At 40.2% G+C, this 6,492-nt stretch overlaps 1 long non-coding RNA gene across 2 annotated transcripts; it reads right to left on the reverse strand.

Annotated features, from left to right (window-relative positions):
- Positions 1-696: 696 nt before the first annotated feature.
- On the reverse strand, positions 697-3,186 carry LOC117612610. 2 transcript variants are annotated; one of them, XR_004583471.1, is made up of 4 exons: positions 2,896-3,186; positions 2,746-2,809; positions 1,530-1,776; positions 697-1,287 (listed from the first exon to the last, which is right to left on the reverse strand). It is a non-coding gene; the product is annotated as an uncharacterized LOC117612610 (long non-coding RNA). The 2 variants fall into 2 exon arrangements; XR_004583470.1 differs by having other exon boundaries at positions 697-1,776.
- Between the last annotated feature and the right edge of the window lie 3,306 nt (positions 3,187-6,492).

Here is a 6,492-nt window from a genome sequence, read left to right on the forward strand (position 1 = left end):
CCCCAAAGATTGTTTGACTAATTTGTATTTAAACTAACTCTTAATTAATAACTAAAGTAGATTTTATCAAAGATTTGAAATGTATGAATTTGAAAAGATTAAATTAACCATAAAAGAAATCTGAAAGTTGGGAAATAATAACAGGAAAGAAGAAGAACGTTTTTTTTTAAAAAAGACTAACAATTTAGAGAAAACTAGGGCTTAGCCATCACCGTCATAATCCTATGTAATTCTATCAATTACTTATGAATTTCCACATACATGCTTTGAAGATTGGGTTTTCCTAATGCATATTTTCCTTGTGATGTTCAAGCGAAAACGTATATCTAACATGCAATCCGTCTGTGATGTTCAGATCAAATATAAACATGCAAGACTCATTAAGCTTTGTGAAAACCCTTTGAAAAACCATGCAACCCTTAAGAGCGTGATGTTCGCCTTAAGTGAACTTACAACTACTAATCACAAGAAGCCATCCTCAATTTCAGGGTGATGTTCCAACAGAAATTGCATCAAATTACTTGTCTACATATCCTAATGGTGATCAGTCATTAAACTAGATAGATAGTTTTAAACACAGTGATTAATAATTCAAAGCAAACATGCATCCATTCATAAGCAAATTAATAAAATTACATATTCATGCTAAGGCTTATGGCCTTGCCCCTAGCAAAAGGAATTAGTTACGCATACTCATAATTAAAATCAAAGAAAATATCATTCAAATGAATAAGAATGAAAACACTTGAAAGTCGCTGAAAACCCAAAACCCTAGCAATTGCTCTCTACGTTCCAGAGCCAAAAAGAAGTCCTTAAAATTGTTGTGAGAAAGAGCTTAAATACCCCTTAAAACCTAGCTGCCAATGTACAACTTTTCTATCCCCACAAGGAAACTAAGTAAAATAAAATAATACTAGGAAATAAAGTCCAAATTGGATTAGGAGAATTTGCCTACAATCTGCCCAGCCACGTTTTAGCCTCAAATCTCCTCCAAATCTGGCCCAAGATAGCTTGTTTTAAAGATAAAAATATTCTGAACACTTCTTCAGAAGGCCACGAACCCATCCGAGGTCATTTTGGGCTCTAAAAATGCAATAAAAGCCCAAAATATCACTATTCCAGCACCGGGCACTGCTCCTTTATTTTATCGCCAGAAAATAACCGCTTGGTAGAAAAATCTGAAATTTTGATACGATCATGCTAAGTGGCTCACGAACGTCCTCCAACTGGAATTACTCCAAAATTTGTCCATTTGATTACGTTTTGCTCCAGAGGAAATCAAAAGTCCTATATTGAAAATATAATTCAAAGTATCAAAATTCTTCCAAAATATTAACCAAAATATACTAAGAATGAGGTTAAATATATAATATAAAATATACCCATCAGTTTTCAATAATCACCAAACTATATTTTTATTTAGTTTTATCAATATTGCAGAAAACGTCATACAAAAAATCCAGAAATGGCACAAATATTCAAATGCAGAAAAAGAGACCAAAACTGAATTCAAGGTTTGAAGACTATACCTCTGTTTGAATGCAAAGCAAGAGTGATATCAACTCTCAACTCAAGGGCTGCAAATACTTTTCAGTTTTGGAGCCCAAGTCCAAAGGAGGGCTGAAGATCTCAACTCTCAACTCAAGTTAAGGGTTTGAAGGCTCATGAGGAGCAAAGCAATAAACAGGAGCGGCGTGGCTCAGGAAACAACTATCTCTGCAGCCACTTCTCCACTTTTTGGTTTGTATTTTTAGGCTAAAAACTACACAACAATCTCTGCAAAAGTACCAACAATTGTAAACTGTAAATCTTATGGGGATTATTAGAGAGGGAGGCAAGGAAATTAGGAATGTATTATTTTTTGGGTTGTAAATTTTGGGGTTTAGGAAGCCCATGTCAGTCTGAAAACTTAACAGTAAATTATCGATTAATGGAAAAAAGAAAAAGAAAAAAGAAAAAAGAAAGGAGTGGGGGAAATGAAGTCACCTCAAAAAGTGTAGTTGAAATGTCACGGGATAGCTAAAACGTCCATTATTGACAACTCCAAATTCCACATATAGCAGGCTATATTCCAAATAATATTTTCTGTTTCAAGGTCACATTTAACTATGGCCAACTAAGCCCCTTTGCCGTTTGACTGTTGACTCATCTATATCAATATCATTATAAACGATTGCAAACAGAAGAATTTCAAGATTTTTATTTTATTTGACATTATAAAAATTCAAAGAACGAAAGCAACAAAGCAAAATAACCACATTTGAGAAACACAAATAATTAATTAATTAAAAATAAGATATGGTCTCAAATCAAGAGAAGAAGGCAAATTCATGTCGCTGGGGATCAAAATTGACTTGGTTAAATAAGATATGAGGCATTGGTCATATATGAATCGAGTAAAGGATGGGGCAAAACATAAAATTCATATGAGAGGAGGCAGCCATCGTGATTGAGAAACAAGGAAACAAAGGGAAAACAAGAGAAACATAAACAGAGAATACAAAGACAATTTGAGACATACCATGGATCAAGAAAGAGAACCCAAAATTTAAAAAAGAGACAGACAGATCTCAAATGAAATTAAAATACACATATGAAATAGCTGCAACATTAGCAAGACTCAACTGAGATTATCTGAACCCCACCTTCAAATTCGCAAACCACAGAGTTCTTATGAAAGAAAGGGGACTGAGAAAGGGGACTGGCCAGAGTTCTTATGAAAGAAAAGCACCCAAGATTTCTTACCTATCAAAGCTTCAGAGTGAGTGCAACAGCCGTAGAGGGCAAGAGAGATGAAAAAGCTAAGCACCTACAAAGGAAACAAAGAGAGATGGTTAACACCAAAATCACAACAGTGTCGAAACAAATTGAAACTCTAATTTTTTTTTTCTTTACCTTTGTTGATCGAGGTAGAGCAACCGCAAGCCAACACCCAAATGGTTAGATAAAACCCAAATCAGTAACCCCAAATCAATAACCCTAAAATTAAAACCCAAATCCCTCTGACCTAGAAGAAGGGAGGAGAAAGAAAGAGACGGGAGAGGGAGAGCATGGAGAGAGGGAGATGCAAGAGACAGAGTCTCTCTGTCTATGGCCGTGGTGAAGGCAATGGTGGGAAGAACAAGACCGTGGAGAGAGGCAGACGGGAGAGACAAGAGATAGAAGAGAGAACTATCGAGGCTTAAGAAAAAATATTGAATTACTGTTCACCCCGTGTTTTTTTTAAGGCTTCAATTACAACAGTTCAAACGAAAACCATTGTGGAAAGTTGTGAAATAAAATCAGGAAAACACATACCCTACACCACAATGCTTAAAAACCCCTTTTAACAACGGTTGTGTAATAACCGTTGTGGAAGAAACAACTACAACGGTTTCGAAGCCAACCGTTGTGTATTTAACGTTGTCTTTTTAACTATTTGTAGTAGTGAATCCCTAAGCGAATATTCACCCACGAGGATTTTTGCACAAACATTAATGCTTTCATTGAGAGCACGAGTTATACTTGTTGAGGCCCAAAAAATCCACGGTTTGGCCCAAATAAATTCTCGGCTCAATGCGATACCTTATCGAGAAGAAACCCGATTTGGGCACACGAAAGTTCGTCATATGCGCTTGCACACATGCCACGCCAAGCAAATAAGCAACACGCCACACTACAAGCTTAAGTGGGCCCAAGCCACGCGAATGCCTGAGCCTTGTTAAGTGGGTTGTAGTATGGATGATTACGAGTTTTCATGAGGCCCATTGATGAGCCAGAAATGGAAGTTTTGGGTTGCTTGGGAGCCCCGAAACTCAAGCCCATTTCTTGAGCCCAAATATGTGGGTAAGCATAAAGGAGAGAAATTTGCCCATTACATTAGAAAAGATAGCCCATCACTTTGGGAAGTTGGCCCATCCCTTTAGTGAACTAGCACATCACCATAGAAAGGTCCAAGCAACCAAGAAAATATATGCAAAATCTCCAGCACCTAGCTGAAAACAAAAGCCATGATGAAAGCCAAAATATCCATGTGTGTAAGCTGCTGGGAAGTTCCAGCACATGGGAGGAACAAGTTTGTAGCAAAAACTTCCAAAGGACCAAGGGATATTGGAGCGCAGATCACCCTTTGAACTAGCATGCATACCCATTCTCTTTCCCTCGTCAGACCTGGCCATAAAAAAAGGGAAGAAAGGAAAAGAAGGAGATGGCTGAAAATGGGAGTTCTGAAGCAGCTGCGGGAAAGAGCATTGAGCTCCCAAAAATCCCTGATTTTATGCAAATGGGCAGAGTGGATTTCACAAAAATAGGATGATTGAAGGGATGAGGGGAGAAAGGAAGGGAAAGACTTGGCCAAATTGGATAGAAACCATTAGGGTTTCTTGGAAAATAATAGCTTCCAGCGCCTATAAAAAGAGGCATTTCCTACCTATCATCAAAACACACATCTAGAGAGCAAGCTTCATCTCTCATCTCTGAAACTCTGCAATTTCGTGCCCTATTCATCCATCTTCTCCCATTTTCTCTTATGGCAAGCCATTCCAGAGTCTGATATAGCTTTTCTCAGGCTATTGGAAAATTACCCAAAACACCCAATACTTCACCACTAGCCACAATCACAACCAGAGAGCAAGCTTTCTCTCTTACTTCCAAACCCAGCAATTTCGCGCTCAGTTCATCTTCATCCTCCTTAGTTTTCCCTCTTGGTAGGCTGTTCTAACACTTGATAGAGCCTCTGTCAAGCTGTCGGAAAAACACCCATTGCCCTCATTTCTCTCCCTCTCTCTCTCCTCAACAAATCCCTTCCCCTATGCCTTAAAAACTCTGTTTCTCATAGGAAATCACAGCCATTTCTCTCTCCATGCTAAACTCATGAATGCTCAACTCCCATGCCACAAACTTCTCATGCCAAGCCAATAATTTATTTGTAAGCTATTGTTACTTTTGTTGGTGAAGGTAACCAAGGTGTTTCCTAAGGCCCTACTGTCCTTTCGAAGCATTCTTGGGGCTTAATCTTCAAACTCAGGCTCAAGGGGCAATTTCATCCATTTTGCTATTTACGGCAGCCCAGGCCCATAGTAGCTGCCGGAACGAAAAAGTCCCTACAATACTCAAAGCGTGCTCTTGAATCAAAGGAATTAATTTCTCCATCTTTTCGTTCAAATCAAAGCCATCCGAACAACCATGGCCAGAAGCACACACACGAGGAGCAAGATCATTGCGATGGCTCAGTTCTTGTCGAATCCAAACATCCCCAACACTGCCGCACAACAGCAACCACTACTTACTGCCACCATATTTTCTAGCTGCACCATGGCCCCCGCCATAGTTCAAACCACAGCCACCGTTCCACCTGCCGGTCCTATAGCCGAGATCAATGCACAGGCCCCAGTCGTCATCGTATCGTATCACGGCCCACGGCTGGATCTACCTTGCAAGTCCCCATGGTTGGAACAACCGTGCCCCCTCACGGATCCGCCACCATGCCCTAGTTGCCACACCACCTTGTGGCGAGATCTAGCAATCCCTCACGTGGTCTCGCGATTAGATCTGAAGCCCATCATTATGGTGTCGCTGCCTAGCATGGTGGAACCTCCTATCACGGTGGACTCATAGCCTACATCAACTTTGGCCCCATCTTGGAGCAACTTTAATCATTTCCTCCATTGCCTCCACGCTCGACGTATGCTCCCGCGTACACCTCTAACGAAACCCTAGCATGTTTACAATTGAGCTCCACACAATTCTCTCCTTCTGGTCCACGAAGTCAATTAGACCTTAATCTATCAGTTGACTTGGTGAATGGACGACGAAAACAACTTGGTGAGGCAGCTCCTCAACCAAATAAACTTGGCTAAAAAATTTGGCTTTGGACAACAGGGCGAAGAGAGAAGGATGGATGAAAGCGCTAGCAGACAGTTCCAGAGGTCCTAAGCAGGTTGAGCAGGAGTAAGTAGACAAGGGAGGGACAACAACGTGATCAGCTTGCCACAAGCATCTGCAAGCCAGACTTAGAGCAGATGAAGTCTTCCGTCTAGATTGAGTTCAAGGACTAACGCGCGCGAAAGGTTGGGCCTGCAACTTGACATCCGCGCCCGCCTGGAGCTGCAGAGAAATGTTCATGAAAGGCTAGGCCCTCAGGGAGGGCAGCCTGACGACCTGCACAATAAGGATCAGGGAGGGCATACTGTTGTGGAAGAATGATTATTTGAAGACTTTCCTGAATTTTCCTCAAGGCGTGCAATATATGGCTAGAAAGATGAGACAATTCCCAAATTGTTTTGGAGGAGGAACAACCTTAGACGTGTATGCAAAGTAACTGACGTGTTATCCCAATCCAAGTAGGAAGAAGAGTCAATTACTTACCCATTTTGGATTTATGTTTTAATTAGGTTTTTCTTTATTTTTGGACTACTGTAAAAGCCCAAATACCATAGGAGTAGACATGTGGTGTTTTATTTAAGGATGAGAAACAACTCCTTTGGAGTCATGCAAAGACTAAGAGAAATTGGC

Source organism: Prunus dulcis, unplaced genomic scaffold (assembly GCF_902201215.1).
Source record: "Prunus dulcis unplaced genomic scaffold, ALMONDv2, whole genome shotgun sequence".
Lineage (NCBI taxonomy): Eukaryota > Viridiplantae > Streptophyta > Magnoliopsida > Rosales > Rosaceae > Prunus > Prunus dulcis.